The sequence below is a fragment of the Ochotona curzoniae genome, unplaced genomic scaffold (assembly GCF_017591425.1).
Source record: "Ochotona curzoniae isolate NIBS_2020 unplaced genomic scaffold, NIBS_Ocur_1.0 contig_908, whole genome shotgun sequence".
NCBI lineage: Eukaryota > Metazoa > Chordata > Mammalia > Lagomorpha > Ochotonidae > Ochotona > Ochotona curzoniae.
In genome coordinates this window covers 360,636-380,144 of record NW_024466607.1, presented here as the reverse complement: position 1 = coordinate 380,144, position 19,509 = coordinate 360,636, and positions in this window count along the sequence as shown.

Genomic DNA, 19,509 nt, shown 5'->3' with positions numbered 1-19,509 from the left:
ACTTGCTGTTCTTCTTGCTTGCGTTTCTACTGAAGGGGTCAGAGTATATTGGCAGAACCCATACAGAGAAAGAAAGGGAGAAAGAAAGAAAGAAAGAAAGAAAGAAAGAAAGAAAGAAAGAAAGAAAGAAAGAAAGAAAGAAAGAAAGAAAGAAAGAAAGAAAGAAAGAAAGGTCAAAAATCCATACCAGAAAAGAAGCATCTGCTGCTGTTGTTCTGATCATGACGCATGCAGGAAAAACAATGCAGTGTTCATGAGCCTAAATTCTTGTTCAGCCATTTACTGGCTTGGTGACCATTGGTCTGCCATACTGTCCTGGGCTGTTGTAAGAATCAGAAGGTCTAATACCTGTAAGACACTCATAACAGCCTGAGTCTTTGCTGTCTTCTCAGCCACAGTCAGGAGAATGGCAGGAATCCTGCATTAACCTAGGCATTCTGGAGGAGCTGTGTGGTATTCTGGGTGCTCCTGGTCAGCCTCCTCCCGTCTTTCTGCCAGGAGTCCCTGGACACCAGGGAGTACACAAGACACCAGTTTGGGACCAGGGAGGGCTCTGTGTGCTCTTCCAGGTGGCCCTGATGACTCAGGCTTAATTGTGCCACTCACCTGTCTGATCTGAATCCCGGGTGTCTGAAGCTGGTGTCTCGATAGTGCTAAGATCTGTGAGGGTAAAATGTTGGGAAGGCTCATGGGATTCAGGCACAGGCCAGTATCAAAGCTGCAGCCTGGACCTCACTGGTGTTACTGATTCAGTTAGGCCTGCTACTCAGTCCTGGGACTGTCCCTGGGTCCCACTCTTCAACCCCAGTCTGCCTGTAGGCTGGCTCACTCTGGATTCCTGTGCACACCTGCTACCCAGGGCAGAATCCAGGCCACGTCTCTTGAGGCAGGCTAGAAGCAAGACTTTCACTCAACTTGACAGTACCTACCTCCAGCCCCAAAACAATGAAGAGAAAGGACTCTCCCAGGCTAAATGCAAAACAATTCTTACTACCATGTAGGGATGTTGGTGACCTGGACCCCCGTCGGAGAGTTCAGTACCAACTGCTTGTGTTTGTGCTGACAGGCGTGATGTGGCAAGCCATGTGCAAAAGCAAGCAGTTGCAGCTGTGTGGATCACACACCTGTACTGTGCAACTCGTGGGCATTTTAATATCATCTTAGTGGAGACTGTTTCCTAAAATGCCATCTTCTTAGAGGAGGGGTGCTTGTTTTCCTGCTCTGACTTCTAAAGCAAAACTAAATGCATGGGTGAGTGAGATACATTTAGGAACTATCACCGATGACTGACAACACTGCCTTTGACAGCCCTTGACAGGGAAAGCAATGGCTTGGCTTCTGCGTGGGATCGATGCCCTGTGTGGGGCCTCAGGAGCTGGGTGTGACCCTGTGCTGGGTGATGCCTCAGGAGCCGGATGTGAGCCTGCCCTGGGTGGGCCTCAGGAGCCGGTGTGAGCCTGCCCTGGGTGGGGGGCCTCAGGAGCCGGTGTGAGCCTGCCCTGGGTGGGGGCCTCAGGAGCCGGGTGTGAGCCTGCCCTGCGTGGGGTCCTTAGGAGTTGGGTGTGAGCCTGTCCTGGGTGGGCCTCAGGAGCCGGGTGTGAGCCTGCCCTGGGTGGGCCTCAGGAGCCGGGTGTGAGCCTGCCCTGGGTGGGCCTCAGGAGCCGGGTGTGAGCCTGCCCTGGGTGGGCCTCTGGAGCTGGGTGTGAGCCCTGATGTTGCCCTGACTGTGGGACCAGCCAGCTCGGCGATTCTGAGCTCTCTTTGTCCTCCTGTGGCAGAACAAATGTGGAGCAGATGAGTATTAAATTACTAGTATATTTTGTTTTTTGCTAGCCTGATTTGAAAAAACTAATAAAAGTGTTATCTATGGACTTCGACAAAGAGCTCTAGCATCAGTTATCTTAATATATTAAAAGTTTTACATCTTCTGTGTTAAAATATTCTTTTTCTGCAATAGTTACTGATGATCATGGGTTTTTCTGCCTTAAGTGAATACTAATTTAATTTTGTATCATGTAACTTTCATTTTTTATCCAAAACAATTAGTGAAGAAAGTTTCTATAAAGCTAATTTTGACATGTTTCTTATTAAACTTCTGCGTCCTCTTGCTAAGAAAAACACTGATGCATTTTGCTTGCAGGCAGAACAGCTTCATCTACCATTGGACATTGGTTCATCCAGAATAAAACAATATTCTCTTTACTTACCAAATCCTCTCTCTCAGGTAACAGAAGAAAACATTTATCTACACATTTTGGAATGACTGTATTCAGACAAGAATACCTGACACTGACAAACAGCTTTACTTTCCTCTTGGGCCTCAGGAAAGGCAGAGAAAGAATCCCTGTGCCCAAGTGCACTAGTTCATGAAGCTGGTGTTGGTGTTAGAGTATTCAGCTGTATTCTGAAGCATGCGAACAGTCAGGGTGAGAGGTGTGGGCTGGCCCATCTCCCTCTCTGTTCCCATGCCAGCAGGCCACGGTCCCAGGAGACACTGTCCTGAGGGGTAGTGACAAGACCCCAGTCCCAGGAGACACTGTCCTGAGGGGTAGTGACAAGGCCCTGGCCCCAGGAGACACTGTCCTGAGGGGTAGTGACAATCAGGGCTCTCAGCTAGGGTCATGTTGGGCCAGCTGTGCACCCCGTCATTTCCCTGGGCTTCCGTCTGGCTGGGGAGACACTTGAGCTCCATGTGGTGCTCAGCAGTGTCTCCATCTCCCCTCACGATTACAGCGAGGGTGCTTCCCGGGTACCCCCACACTCCCTGCAGTGGGACTATATGCTCTGGATCCTACTGAGCCAAATACACTCAATGTTATATTTTTTTTTCTTGGGATAGTGGGTGAGATGAAATGTTCTGATTCTTATTTTTATTTGCAAAGCTTGGATCTACAGTGGGACACAGGCTAGCATGGTTAACTGGTAACACATCATAACACTGCATTATTGCAGGCTCAGAACAACATTTTTGCCACTTCTCTCTGTTCTTCCATATTTGTTCCACCATAAAATGTCCACCCTTGTCTGGTAATGCTTATGAACTTCAGTCCACTTTGATATTACCAGCATTAGTTGCACGGAATCTGTCAGATTTTGCAATTCTCCTTTAAAATATGAGCCTTTTATTGGGGAAAATGTATCTATTTCTATTTATGTAGCATCCGAAATGTTTTACTTAAGCTTGCATACACTATCCCGCAGAGCTGATGCTCGTGCGGCATCTTGCATGGGGGATCCATGAACACAGCACTGCTCAGGAGCAGAGTGGCAACAGGAACCACCTCAGGAATTAAGGTTTTCCGTTTTTCCTATTTGCTCCTTGTCACTAACTTTCTTCTGCTTTGGTTTGGGTTATGCATTATTATTCTTACTGTTATACATTTGTTTTGCTTTTCTTTTGGTGATTTCTGTCAAAACTACAACACACATTCTTCTCCAAGTCTACTATAAATTAGGGCATTAAAACTTCCTTAAAATGCAAGGAACTTAATAGATGCTAGCTTTATGTGGCACCTCATCTTGTGCCATGAATTTTATTCTTACTACATTTAAATTCCATAAATGTGTAAGGACCCACCTTGTTTTATAAGGTAAGTGTCCTTTAGCCATTTGCAACCACCGTCTTGTCACTGGATCGAATCCCTCCGACTTGTCCCAGTTACGTGGAGTTCTCTATGGTGAATCATTTGACAATTCATTGAAGTGAAAACGTTTGGATGTCACGCTCCCTTTGGTAAGTGGATGTGAACTGCTTAATTCTCTTCGTGGGAACATTGAACTGTCTCTTAGTCTCTAATTTCTGCAAACGGGGAAGGTGTCCTTCAGTCTCAGACTCGCTCAGTTGAAACTCAGATTTCATTATTTATCACTTAGTTTTGGAGGATATTTTCCCCCTGGAAATAAAATTCTAGTTTGCCAATGCTGACGCTGCCTTCTAAGAGCAATTTGAAGACAATATCATTTTCATCTTTGGTTTCCAATGTTTCATGGGATCTCAGTTGAAAGCTTTACACTATCACAGCAAATTTAAGGGTAGTGTGTGGGGTATCTTATTTTATTTTTTCTCTTTACATTAGCATTTTTCTATTTTTGAGGCATTTGTAGAGTGAACCAGCAGATGGGATATCTCCACCTTTCAAATAAATGAAAATAAACATATGCGATTTAAAGGAGATAAAAGGCATAGAAAAGGATTTTTTTCTTTAAATTAAGAACTATGAAACTAATTGAGCAGGTAGAAAAGTTTCTGTCGCTGAGTATGGGGGAGTCTGACCAGCAGGACCTGTGCCCTGCTGTGAGGTCAGCCCCTGAGCATCAGGCTGATGCTAGTTCTGTGTGCCCTTCTGTCCTGACCCCTCCCTCCCACCTGCCCAACCCCACTCTTAGTCTGAGGACCTGGTTTTCTTCCCTGCATCTTGCTGGGAGATGGAGCTCGGATCGCTGCTCTTCCCAATGTGGGCTGGCCCTGTGAGCTTCCTTCTCATTCCTCCCCTCAGCTCTGCTTCCTTAGCTGAGATGCCCCCTCAATGGAATCCCCAATCAGTTCACATACCTGCTGCGCCCCTCCTCCAGCAGAGGACACTGTGGCCTCCTCACCCGATGGCCATTTATCCAACAGCATGTATTCCCACCACAATGTCCTGAGGGACTCCTATTGGAAGTGCAATGCCAAAGCCGGAGCCACAGCTTCAAGTTCAGAAGCACAATGAATCCAGACGGAAGTAGATCAGGAGTCAGATAACTCTTGTCTGACCACTGCTGATCACAATCCCTGTGCCCACCTTGAATTTACCATGCAGAGGAGCAGAGACAAGACATTTTTCTTTAGTTCTTCACAACAATGCACGTATGTAGACATCTTACCTTGAATTTCTGCCTTCGGCACCAGGACTTTCAGATCAGATGCATTCAAAAATTAGACTTTACCCCAATCTCCATATTTAGCATTATTTTGGTAGCTTATCATGCTAAAATCTTGGAACCCTTCTACCAACTTCAGACATCTTTTACAAAACACATATCCATTGGCATCACATACAAGGTGCCCTGCCTGGTTTTCACTCCCCCTGACACTTTGAATCCCAAGGGGGCCAACCAATGTAACACGGTGCTGTACCGAGGATCACCAATACCACGATACTTCTAGAAATCACAAGCATATATTTGGGTCAGCTTTCACTGGATTTGCTTTATGTTTTAAAAAATCAGAGTATTAGTATCATCTGCAGGTATTTGAATCATTTTGTTGTATTGTTTGGCTCTTAGAATTGAAGGTGAAGAGGAAGCAGCCTGAATGTCCTGTTCCTGGAGATGTCCCTGTGTGGGAGATGAGATGATGCTGAGCCTGTGTCCTTCCGTCTCTGGCATCATGGACATTAAGTGTCCAAAGGTTCTGTAATTGTGTTGTTCTGCTTGGCATCATGTGTTGTTACGCTCTCTGTGTTTCTAATGCTGTACAAAGTAATTGTTCTGTTGCTGCTATTACAGCTCGTAATGGCTGCGCGTTCTGCTCATGGCCTTGCGGATCATCATGGCTGTGCTGCTCCTGTCCCTCGTGTTTTGGCTGTCACGGTGGTGCTGTCCTGCCTCTTTCAGGGATTGCTGTGGTTCAGTCGTTCCTTTCCCTGTTATTGTAGATTGTCACAGTCTTCTTGTTTCTGTTCCTTGTGCTATGGATGACAGCCGTTCAGTGTGGACTTCTGATGATGACAGCTCCAATTGCCCCATGAAGTCTACTCAGGACCACAACGTTGCTTTGCTTTTCCTAGTATAGCATTTTAAGGACATGGCTTGTGCTGAAGTTCTTTGGGAGTTATTTTCACAGGTTCCAATTTCTTACTGCATCTCACAGCCTTGTTTTACCCTGTTGTGCATGTTGGCTGCCTGCTGTCAAGTCTGGGACTGTGGCTCTCCTCCCGCACAATCTGAAGCAGTTGGAGGAAGAGCCAGGGCTCAGTGTGGGGGTGGATTTGTGGTCCTTTCATCACGTGCTCTGCAGTTTCCAGTGAAGATCACCTTTCAGCATAAATCTGTCCTCTTGCTTGAACTATTTGCACATAGCTCAGCCATAAACAAAACACCTGACACGAATACACTTGTAATTCAGTCCATTCCTTTTCCTGCTAGCTTACAATGAAAGCACACAATTAATGTATGATCTTCTTCATATATCTAAGAAATGGGGCAGGGGGAGGCTGAAATATTTTCTGAAACATCTGGAATTTGCTTAATTCATCTTGCCTTTCATCTGCACGTGTGCAAATTAACCAACATACACATGGCTAGAGAGTCAGACTTCATTTTGACAGTGACTCAAGTGAGAGCAACAACGTGTGTTCTTATTTATTCTCTTTGAAGTGAGAACTAACATTTCTCTCTACAAGAAAACTGATTGTAGTTCTAGATCAAATACTAACATTAAAAAAAGACCCCTTAAAGTTCTGAATATTCTAAGGCACTGATTGCAAGCCTGCACCAAATTTACAAGGTCAAATGACTCCATGGATGTCTGGTGGGTTGGGGGTGGAAATGCTTGTTCCAGATCGCCATGCAAGCTGGTTAACTCAGCCGTTTAACATGTAGCTGTTATCTACCATGGGAGTGGCAGAATGCCAGGTCTACACAGTGGCACCTGCCCTGCAGGGATTGGTGGTTTTTTGTAGGTTGTCCTGCACTCATTGCTGTCAGTGGCACCCTTCTCTAGCAACGGAAAACTGTCCTCTGCTGCAGTAAACGGGGGGAATGATTCTTGGTGTTTGGCACTTTGATGACAGACAAAATTCTTTTTAATCCTGGCCCTGTTACCTGTGCAGCTCGGAAGTGTCTGCATTTACACGCGTCTTCATCTGTGGCAGGAGAGTTGTCCAAACCAGACCTCAGTGTGATTGAATTGTATCTTCCGAAAAAGGATTGTGGAAGTCTTAACCCTTGGGACCACTAACTGGTCCTTGTTTTGCAAGGAGGTTTCCAGATACAACCATTTAAGAAGAGGTCATACTCCAGTGGGGAGCTGTTAAGTGTCCCTGTCAAGGAGTCTGAGTGGATGGAGCACACGGGGCAGACACCTGTGACATGGGAGTCAGGACTCATGTGGCAGGACTCGCCTGGCACTTCTATAGTATTTTCCTGCATTACATATTTTCCTACAGTAGATAACACAGTTTGTGGGTGTCCTGGTGCAGCTTGGTCCTGGGTCTCTGGGCCTGCGACCAAGTCCCGCTGCTTTTCACCACTCAGTTTGCATTTTTGTAACATCATTCTGAGGCTTTCATACATGCAGCTCCGTCAGTTAACACTTCCAGCATTTTGTGCAGAGTACCCCGCACCAACTGTCCTCGGGAAACGGCTGCTTTGCATTTAGACAGTGAGACAGTTCAGCAGGCAGATATACCAAAGGTGTGAGAGCACTGTGCTCCTTGAGGATTAAAAAACGATTTGAACTTCCTGTTCAAAACACCCTTTGGAGGAGAATACAAAAATAGCAAAAAAAAAAAAAAAAATCATGAGACAGCTTCTACTTTCTGCATGGCCGACACTTTCAAATGTCCTGTAAAGTGTTTTTAATCACTGCTAAAAACCACATGTAGATGTCCACAGGTTTGCCGTGTTTATCAAATCTCTCCAGCCCTCTATGGCAAAGGCTAATTGCTCCTCTTGCTCTTGGAAGTCGGTGGGCTGTGCAAGGGTCTGCCTCTTCCGCTCACCCAGCTTACATCAGTGGCTTACGCCAGGGTGTTTCTGAGATCTCTTAATACAAACAGTGTATTTTCCTACAGTAGATAACACAATTTTAGTCTTAATTTTTAAGGGGGGTAGATTACATTATTGTATTCTGAATATTGAGCAGCCCACTTGGGTCATCATGTATAATTTTTTTTAAATATTCCTGAACAATATCCATCAATACTGTGTTAATGAATTTTCCATCTTTAATCTTAAAGGATATTGGTCTGTAACTTTTAGGTAATGCTTCTATTTGGACTTATTATCCTGGTAATGATGGTTGCCTAGTATGAAATAAGAGGTCTGTAAAGTTGGTGTTAATTCTTCTTTAAATAAATCTCAGAGAGAAAGTTTTTAATACAGCATTAGGACTGCAGTCCATTGTCTGCGTCCACATTGGCGTACCTGGCTTCAGGCCCGGTGCCCTACACTTGTAATTCAGCTTCCTTGGAAGGTGACATTCAGGCATGTGGGAGACCTGGATTCAGTGTGCAGCTGTCGCAGGCCTTTGAGTAGCAAACCCAAGGATGGCTTCTCTCTCTCTCTTTGATAAATAAGTAAACATTTTTGAAAATATAATTAGGTAGATTTTCAAGTGAAGGCATCTTTACTTGGGGATTTTGGAGGAGAATATGAGCATTTAAATTATGAATTTGTTGGGGGGGAAGTGATTTGTGCTGTTTGAGAACTTGTGCACTTTGCCTGTACAGTCAGATTCCTGTGGGTGCGGTTGTTGGCAGGGTCCTCTTTGCTGTCCTTTCTTCAGCCCTCAGGAAGGAAATCAGTGTCTCTGTTTTGCCTGTTTTCAGGGGGCTTAATTCCTGGGACTTTTCAAAGAATCAGTGTTTTTTTTCACTGACATGCACATACACTCGTTGGCACATGCCCACACAAGTTAGTGCTATTGCAGTGTGGTATGTATTCCTGAAGCCCCATGCAGTATGCAAAGCCATGCAATAAAAGCTACAGGGCTTATGGGAAAAACGATCTTATCGGATGACACTCAAAGTTATTATTCATCTCTATCTTTCTCTCTCTCACACACAAACTCAGAGGCACCTAATAAATTGTGCATATCCTGCAGCTAAGACATATAAAATCTCAGAAACAAATCTCTATGTAGACTTGAAGCTTGTGTGTGCAGGTGTGGCAGACTGTAGGACTTGTTCAGAAGACACGGCATCAGACACAGACATGGGGGTCCCCGACACCTGTTCTCCCAGAGGAGTGGTCTGTGATCATTTATGCTGTGTGTTCCTACACAGTCTAGTTGCCAGGGAACCACCCTGTGTACCCACCTATGGGTTTGGAAGATACAGTGGCCTGTGGAGATAAGCAGATGCAGAATGCATCACAATTCAACACTCCTCCAACCTGTCCACAGCTTTGCACCAACCCTCTTTACCAACACAGGCCTTGGAGCAGAATCAACTGCACTGTTGTTTCAGATTAGATACACTTGTTGTGTATCCACGAGTTGGCACAGCTTTCTGGGGTGTAGCTAGTACAACTCCTTTGTGTCCTCTTTGGCCTAGTATGTCAACCTGTGGGACTTTCCTGAGGAAGCTAGAAAAATGTTATCTCAAACACAGTCAATGTGAGTATATTTGACATAAAAAATTAAGACTAGCCTCAAAGTATGCATTTATATACTTGATTAGATTATTATGGGCATGTTATTGACTACCACATAAATATGAAAGTAGTTTTATAGAAGTGATCATTTTAAATGAAAAATATATCCTTGGGTTGTTTTTAGAGAAAAATGTAAGGTGAAGTCTGTGTGACTGTTCGTGTCTGTGTCTGTGCACAGAAGTATCTAGTTAGTATCTGTGAACTGATAGTCCTGGACGAGCAAGATTGACGTTTTTCCTTAAGTTGTTCTTAGCAGGTTTTTTTTCTTGTAATACATGCGCATTAAATATCCCCAAAAGCTTTACACGGTGTGATTTGCAGTGCGTTTCAGAACACTGCAGTTTTGAATTTGTATCAGCAGTCAGACACAGTGTGAAGATTTACCAGGGTGGCTTGCGTTCAGCACTGCACCCTGCAGACACTGCTGACTGACCTGGGCCCACTCCTTCCATCAATGAGAACTTGACACAACTGTGCCTAGGTAGAAGGGATCTGCTGGCTTCTCCTCGACTCCCCAGACTGGCCAAATGGACTAGAGCCATAGCAGAGCCAACACCACTGTCAAGTCTATGGTAGGAGGTTTGACATAGCTGCTTTCAGAGCTGGCTACACTGCATGGCCACATGTGTGCATTTGCGTCACAGGTGCCACCTGACAAGCACCATGACAGATCACTTTTAACAGTGGACATCTGTGAGTTGCTTCCGGGGTCTCCTAGGCAGATGTGCTTTCAACCAGTCAGAAACAAAAGGCTGCTCCTCTTTCCTCCTCCTGCGGTGTGCTAGGGGACAGTGCTATGGGCTGAGGACCCGAGCTGTAAGTCCTCACTGCAGGTTCGGTGAGAATGGATCGCTGACAGGGTCAAAGACAGCGCCTCCTCACGCCTTGCCTGCTGTGACGCTTCTCCCACTTCCTGAAGCCAAATGTACAAGTTTAATTCCATAGGAGCCAGGAGCAAAATCCTGTACAAAAATAACCACTGACAGAAAGGGTCTACTTGTGGGAAAAAAAAGAAAAAGAAAAGAAAAATGTAAATAGCAGAATGGGTGGAAACCAACAGAACCTGTTTGTACACATTATTGCCCTACAAGGGAGGTTGCTGGGGCACATGCCCACCAGGTCAGGAAGGTCTGGCACTTCATACTCAGCCTTTTAGCAAGAGGCTGTGCCATGTCTTCCATGTGCTCCCTAATGCTGATCCCCCAAGGAAGGGAAGGCAGACCATCCCTGAAGAGCTGCAGCCATGTTGACAAGGCCTCTGGAAGCTGTGTGCTACTGAGCTGTGGGCAATGTTCACAGGATACAGCACCCTGTGATAGAAAGCCTGACCACACATCACGCTGTGTCATGATAATGGGAGTGTAGTTGCCTTACTGTCACCGACCACACGTCACCCATGTGTCATGTTAACAGGAGCATAGTCGCCTTACTGTCACTGACCAAAGGAGCCAGGGCTGAGCATGGTGTGTGGCTGGCCTTCTCTGTTCCTCATGTGCTCGCTGGAAGCAGGTGCCTGTGCTGCTTCCCAGCCTGCTCCTTGACCTTGTCTGCCAACTGGGATTTCCATTTTTCCCTGGCAATGCATTATCGCAGGTCCCATTTGGATGATGCATTACACATACACATCATTGAGGAAGCAATTTTCTCTGATGATGCGCAGACATGCCATAGATCAGAGTCTGAGGCAGTGAGAGGAGGAGCCCCCAGAGACACATAACTCAGGCAGCCGCACCTCTCTAGAAGAGCTGAGCTGGATGAATCCACAGAGCAGATGAAGAAGTGGGCTCTGAACATCCCCACACCTAAAAGTCACTGAATTCAGAATGCTGCCCCTGGTTGCCAAAGGGGAACAGGAGGAGTCCATCTCTTGACTATGGTTTTGGTTACACAAGTTGCACAAGTGGGAACATCCTAGGGGAGTCTACTCCACACACATGCAGACACCATGTACATGTGGGCAGACACCACGTACACACTTGTAGACACTAAGCACATATGCAGACACCACACACATACATGCATGTACACGCTACAAAATACTGCAGAGTACACACTGCACATGCATGGACACACACACACTGAGGCATCCCATACTACAGAGTACACACTACACACCATGCATACAAACACATAGACATGCAAGCACCACACATATGCATGAAAATGCCACATGCATGCATGCAGACTCTACACATGCACGCAGACACCACAGACATTCTGCAGAGTACACACTGCACACCCCCATATACCACACACTAATTAAAATATCACATACACACACAGAGACACGGCAGACATTCTATGGAGTTCACCCTACACACCATGCATGCAAACACAACTTATATGAATGAAGACACCACCAACACAACAGATTGCACACTACACACCACACATATACCACAGACACACACTATACAAACTGCACAACACCACACACATACATGCAGACACCACAGACACAACAGACTCCACACTACACACACACAATTACTTCCCACACTTAGCACACACTGCAACCACACAATACCATGCACATGCATGCACATATCGCAGACACATGCAACTTGGTCATGCTACACACCACGCATGCACACATACCCACACATTTCACAGCCCCTGCTTTAAAGGGAAGGTATTGGCAGATATTTAACATTAACCCATGACACTCTAATGTACACTTTAAATTAAGGTTCAAACAAGGAGAAATTAAAGTTTACAGATGAAACTAACTGGGAATAAAGGATTTTAGGAATCAATTTCAGTCTGCACATAGTATTAATACAAGAATTCTCGAAGCTGCCATTTGTTATCAAATAAGTGTTTCTGATGGCAAAACTTGAGAAGACAAATTTACGGCTTAAAGATGAAATCTACTTAGAAACTTATTTAGGATTCAGTTTATGACATCAGTAATACTCTTTGATAAGTGGACACCTTCATTAACAGATTTAAATGCAGCTGAATTATTCTGAGACATTACAGAAACTAGAGGGGTGGTCATGAATGCTATGATGAAGCTAGCCACGTAAGCAGCAGAAGTTGAAATAGAGAATCATTCCCAAAGATGTTAAGACTCCAAGGAAAGGAAAATATCCTGGGTGGAGGACCAAGTCCTTACAGCAGAAAGGCAAACGGGGTCATGTGTGCCCATCAGCTGGAAGGCTCACCATGCAAAATAAGGCATGGTGCTACAGAGGGGTGGTCTCAGAGGGGTCCTCAGGATCTATCTATTTCAGGAGGAAGAAATGGATCTGCAAGTCAGCTACCCTGAGCAGTGTACCCAAGCTGTATCGGTGGTAGTGTGTTTTCTTTTATGTTAAAACAAAGTAATACACTGTGAAGATATTGGACCATCAGATTGGTCACTGTGAATTTCCGAGAACAGGTGTTGTAACACAGCGTGAAATCAAAATCAGTTTTTAATTATGGGAGGCATGTTTGAGGGGTAAGACAAGGCACATGGCTGCCTGTTCCTACTTAATGTCTCTAAAAGTTGACAACTGTGAATGATTGCTAATGGTGCCTTTTCTTGACCAAGGGTAGAGGTCAGTATGGGAAAAGAATATCTCCATTTGCTTTCTAAATTTATTTTCTCTATTTACTCATGTCTAAGTACTAAACACAAGAAAAGTGTATATAAAAAAAATGAGAAGAGAGAGAAACGTTTAAGCTTATGAAAATCAGCTTTGAAATTTGAAATGATAATCCATATATACTTCTAAAAATTATGAAATGCTTACTATGTTTTGTTTCCAATAAGTAGAGATATAAAAATACAATACATGCTGTTACCATGAGTTAATGAGCTAAAAATCAGAGGTATTAATACTTCCTGCAAGACTGGGAGAAACAGCACACCATTCAGAGGAAGACTGGAGTGGCTTACTCTGGTCAATGCTCACGATGGGGCTGCACATGCTTAGCCTGGTCAATGCTCACAGTGGGGCTGCACATGCTGAGCCTGGTCAGCACTTACAGTGCGTCTTTCTTTAAGTACTTTGATATTTGCATGAGCTATTCACTTTAAAATAGTAAACCTTAATTGATCACTTGCTTAGCAGGTAGAAAGATGGAAATTTTAATGTACAATGAAAACTTTATTTGTACTATGAAATATTTCAGACTAACTGGTCTGTAATATGAATATTATTTTACATTATTTGCATAAAGACCATTACTCCTACTGATAAGTAGAATATTTATGTTGAGGAAAGTGTAGCTAGCTAGCTAGCAAGATATTCAGCACAAGGTTGTAATGTAGCTGCAAAGATGTGAATACTAAATTACATGTGTATGTGTTTGTGTGTGTGCGTATGTGTGTGTGGGTGTTTTGAAAGCTGATTTTAAATCCAAAATGCTTGGCATTTTACACTGATTTAGAAATATTTGTAAATAAAAGCTACAGAAAGTTTATGTTCCTAAATCAAATGTTGTTGGAAGTGACTGTGATGAAGTTGTGTCCCTGGGTCTCCTAAGGTGATACAATGTGAAGAGACAATGCCATCGTGATCTGGGACCAACCCAAATCCCTGCTAACATCTGAGATAATCTTGCTTCCTCAGGAACCCAGTGGGGCTGTGTCCACTGCTGAGATCAGATGTGGCCTTGGCTTCAGCTGTGGGCCCTGAATCAGCCTTGGTGCTCAATCCTCGGTCTGCACTAGCATAACCTGGGGAGTTCTGCCTCCTGGGAATCCTGGAACCCTACAGGAGGTACACTCAGCCATTCCCCATCTTTAGAGTCTCTAACTGAAGATCACTGCAGAATCTGAAACAGCTCTGGGAGCCAGCCCTGGTTGTTCTCCATGGAATTCCACAGAATGTTCTGCATCCAGGCAGGAGCTCTGGTCACTGGTGTCTGGTAGCAGTGCACCCATAAACCTTACATCACGCTGCAGCCAAAGAAGATCCTTCCCTATTGAAAACAGACGCCTGCCCTCTAATTCCATCAACAGAAAGGTGAGGCCTCATAGCACACAACGGTACTGAAGGGTCAGTGCACAGTGACTCGGTGACTACCATCCGAAGAAGTCCACCAGCCAGGAATCAAGACTAAATAAATGGGAATTTACAAAAGGATTAACAAAGAATCCAAATTAATTGACCAATGTTCAATGAGCTATGAAAGAACACGGACAGCTCAACAAAATCAGGAGAATAATACATTAACAAAGCTGAAAGATTGCTGAGCAATTGGAAAGCATATAAAATACTTAACAGAAATCTAAAAGCTGAAGAATGCAATTAATAGAATGAAAAAAGTGCCTTTCATTATGATTAGCAACAACTGGCTTAATCTCATAGTTGGGATCAAGAACTTGAAGACAGGTCATTGCAAATTAATGAGAGAACTGAAATTTAAAAAATGAACAAATCATAGTTCCCTACGGGACTCCATCATGTGAAATAGTGTGTGAATTATGACACTTTCATAAAAAGAAAAAAGAAAGAATATTTCTCCAAAGAAATGCTGATTGAAAATTCCATCCAAATTCATGAAATTCAAGACACCCCAGGCAACATCAATACCAAGAAGGTTGTCATGTGATAAGTTATAATTAAACTGGTAAAAATCAGACATAGGGGCTAGCACTATATCATGATCACCACGTGTGATGCTAACATCACAGATCAAACCACCAGTCGAAGTCCCAGCTCCCAGGCAATGCACCTGGGGAAGCTGTGAAAAACCATGCAAGTTCTTGAGTCCCTGACACCCTACAGGGAGACAGGGATGGAGTTCTTGTCTCTTGGACTCAGACCTACCCAGACACCTGCCATTTTGCACAGATGGGGAGCTAACCAGTGGATGGAAGGTGAATTTCCATCTTAATGTCTCCATAACTGTCACTCTGACTTTCCAATAATGGAAGCACATGTTTTGTAAAAATCACAAAGAGGGGATCTTGGAAGTGACTCAGGACACACAAAGGAACACTGAAGAAGCTGTGTAGGCCAGGAGGAAAAGGGAAAACATACTCGAAGGACAGAATGAAGAGAAATGCAGTTGTTTGGTAACCAAACAGTTCTTGCACACAAAGTAAACTTCATACCCAGATCTTTTCTTGAAAGAGAAAAAAAGTTACCATATAGAGATAAAGGATAAATTCGTGAAGAGGATTCACAGCTGTGAGCACCAATCCATCAGATGCTGCAGCACCTGAATATGTAAGGTGAGCTTTAACAGAAATGGAAGGAGAACTAGACTGCCGTACAATAACAGTAAAGAACTTCAATATCCCATTCCAACAACAGATGAATCATTCAGATAGAAAATCAGTAAGGTAACACTGGACTTTAATAACCCAATAAACCAAATAGGCCCAGCTGACATACACAAAATATTGAGTCCTTCAGCAGTGGAGGATGCATGATCCCCATTACACACACACCAGTCTCCAGAACAGATCACACATGGGGCGACATGGAGATTGAGATAATGTGCAATATCACAGTGTTTCACAACAGTGTGAAAGCTGAGGGACATTAGGAAATTCATAAATTTGTATAAATCTTACCACATATAATTCAAGAGTCATAAGGTCAAACAAGAAATCATAAGTCAAAATGATACAAAACTGAAACAAGGTTATATGGTCTTGCAAGTAACTTTTTAAGAAAAGGTTATTTACTTTGTGTTGCAGTTCCACAGGTGCTGGGATTTCCCTTTTTTCCTTCTCTAAATTTCCTCATCCAACTTAACCAAATCAGGAGAATATTCTCTATATTATTGTAGCAATATAGTCCCTCAAAAATCATCATATGTCCATCATTTGGTCATTTAACTGTATCCTGACAATGTAGGCGTGGATGACGGCAAAACCTAGCATCCTATTGTCAAGATATATTTAACAGTTTCATTGGAAGTCCATCTTTGCTTTAGAAGTGGAGATGCACACTGCATTCTGTCTTCATATCTTGATATGGTAGTCTCTATTATATAGTTCCTCTAGATGACTATGTGCATGCATGTTTACCTACATATAGATTGAGTCTGTATTTGCATTAAGGTCACCTTATATCTGAGAGAACATATAGTATTTGTCCTTTGGGGATTGGCTTACTTCAGTGAATATAATGGTATCTAGTTGGGATTATTTTATTGCAAATGGTAGAATTTCATTCTTTTTAATGTCTGAGTAGTATTTTAAAAGATATTTATTGAAAGGCAGACTTGCTGAGAGAGAGAGAGAGAGGGATAGACAGAGAGAAAGATCTTCCATTCATTGGTACCCTCCCCAAATGACCACCGCAGCCAGAGTTTTGTAGGTCTGAAGTGGGGAGCCAGAAGCCTCTTTTGAGTCTCCCACATGGGTTCAGGAGCCCAACAACTTGGACCAACTTCCACTGTTTTCTCAGGTGCATAAGCAGTGAGCTGAATTGAAAGTGGAGTAACTGTACTCCAACCAGCGTCCATATGAGATACTGGCACCACAAATGGAAGCTTTCCTTGGTAAGCCACAGTGCCAGCCCCATAAAACGGTTTAAGTTATATTCATAATGATATGTGCCTACTTTAGGAAAAGGAGATCGAAGAAACAACATTAACTTGATAACCCAAGGAATTCAATAAAACTGAAATAAACTATCACCAAAGTTAGATGACAGAAAGAAATAATGGACTCTAGAGCATAAATGAATTAAGAATAGACTACAAATAAGACAGATCAATGAAAAACTAAGGATGGTTTGATGAAGAATATCAAAATTGGCAAATCTTTGATGACACCAAATTGAGAGAAGACTAATGTAAGTAAAATGATAAGGGAAAAGAGATTATAATTAATACTACAGGAATACAAAGGATAAAAAATACAAATGATTATAAAAACCACTGCTGTATGCCAACCAACTGCACAGGAAGAAACATGCATATGTTTCTAGAGGCATAAAACTTACTAAGATTTCATCAGAAACAAATAAAGAATCAAACAGATTAAAAATGGCTAAAGAAATCGAATTAGTTATGGAAAAATATCACAACAATTTGAATGTGCTCAACATTAAGAAATAAAGCAGTGAAGGATTTGTTAATTGTCTTCATTTGATCATTATGAACGCATACCTAGATCAAAACATCACATTGCACCCCATAAATATGTACAACCATTTGGCAGCTAAAAAGAAAATAAAATGCCAAGAGAAGCCCAAGACCAGATGGCTTCATGGGTGAATTCTAACAAGCATTTAGAGAGGAATCAACGCAAATCAATGCTTCTCAAACTCTTCCAAACATATTAAGGAGAAGGGAACACTTCCAAGTTCATTTTTCAAGGCCAGTAGCGTGTTGATGCCAAAGCTAGATGCAGATGCTGTGTTAAGAGAAAATTACAGGCTGATAGCACTGATGAACCGACATGTGAAAATTCTTTATTGAAACACAAGTAAGATGAATGCTGTATCGCCATGATCAAGTAAGGTTTAGCTCTGGGTTGCCAAGATGTCTCAATCAACATTGGATTAGTAAAAGGATTTCACCCCGTTAGAAGAATGAAGCATACAAACACAGTTGGGGCAAGCATTTGGAAGCCTGGGGCCTGTGTTGGAACACTCAGGCTCAGTGCAGGCCTGTGGCTATTGATCCCAGCTGCCTGTGACTGCACAACCTGAGAGGAAGCATTCGATGGCTCAAGAACTTGGGTTCCTGTCACTTCCATGGGATTCTTGCACTGAGTTCTTGGCTCCTGACTTCAACCCTGGTCCAGTCTCAGCCACTGCAAGAATTTGGGAATGAACAAGTAGAGCACGACAACTAACTCTTTTTCTGTTTCTTTTTATTTAAGTAGTTGAATAAGTAGCTTTTAAAAACTCTTATAATTTTAGCATTTACTGAAAAAAATTAGTCAGAATGTTGTCTGCATATTCCTGATTGAAGTTTTTGTTTGGTGTAGATTTAGCTATGATTAAGAAGTAAATTATAAGTATGACATCCAAAATTATAAAACAAACAAAAAAAAGGGAGTAGGGAGGGTGGGAGATAGGAGGTATCATGTTCTTAAAACCGTATATAATACATGAAATCTGTTATCTTTATCTGTTAAGTAAAATATGTAAGATAAAATGTTTTCACATTAAGAACATTAATCAAGATATTTTTGAACCAACACATAGGTTTTCATAGTGCACTTTTAATTTTAATAGTAGAGTCACAAAGGGAGAGGGACATACATACAGAGAGAAAGCTTTCACCCACTGATTCCCTCCCCAAATGGTTGCAATGGCCAGGTGGGCTAGCCTGAAAGCAGGAATCTGGAACTCCATCCTGGTCTCCCATGTGAACTGAGGGGCCCAAGCACACCGAACGTGTTCTATTGCTTTCTCAGGCACATGAGTCACAGTTGGATCAGAAGTGGAGCAGCCAGAATACAACTGGGTTTCACACAGGATGTCAGTATTGCAGGTAGTAGCTTGACCAGTTGCTCCATAATGCCAGCCCTGTAATAAACATCTTCTAAGAACTTTTTAAATTCCTTTATGCGACAATCCCACAGCTAGCATCTTACTCAGTGAAAAAAAGGGATGGAATTCTTTATCTTAATTCTGGGTTCATGTCAGGATTCTCACCATTTCTGATCACACAGTTCTGGAAAGTCTAGATCCTAGAGGAACTGTACATCACAGCTCGAGAAATTAGGCTGGAGAAAGAAATGAAAGGCAGGAGAGGCATCCGAGTTAAATCATCTGGATTTGCAGATGCTACAATCTGTACGTAGAATTCCACCAGGACTGCACTACTAAGACTTATAAACAACTTCAGTAAAATTGTAAAGTATAAGAGCAGCTCACAAAAATTGAATTTCATTTACATACAGTAACATAACTCACTCAAAAAGAATTGAAGAAACAATTCCATTTAGGAAAGCCATGGAAGAACAAATTTATGAATAAATTTAACAGTTAAAATGATACAAAATGGGACATCTTCAGCAGATGATGTTGGGTAATCTGAACATACCCATGGAAAGGAATTTGGACCTTAGCTCACACCAAATGCAAAAATCACCTCAAATTAACCAAAACCAGAAACATTAATTAGTCTTGAAATTGCAAAACTAAACATGAAATTGCTACACTAAATCAAAATTGATGGAAAAACAGGTCCAGCACGATAGCGTAGTGTTTAAAGTCCTCGCCTTGCATATGCCGGGATCCC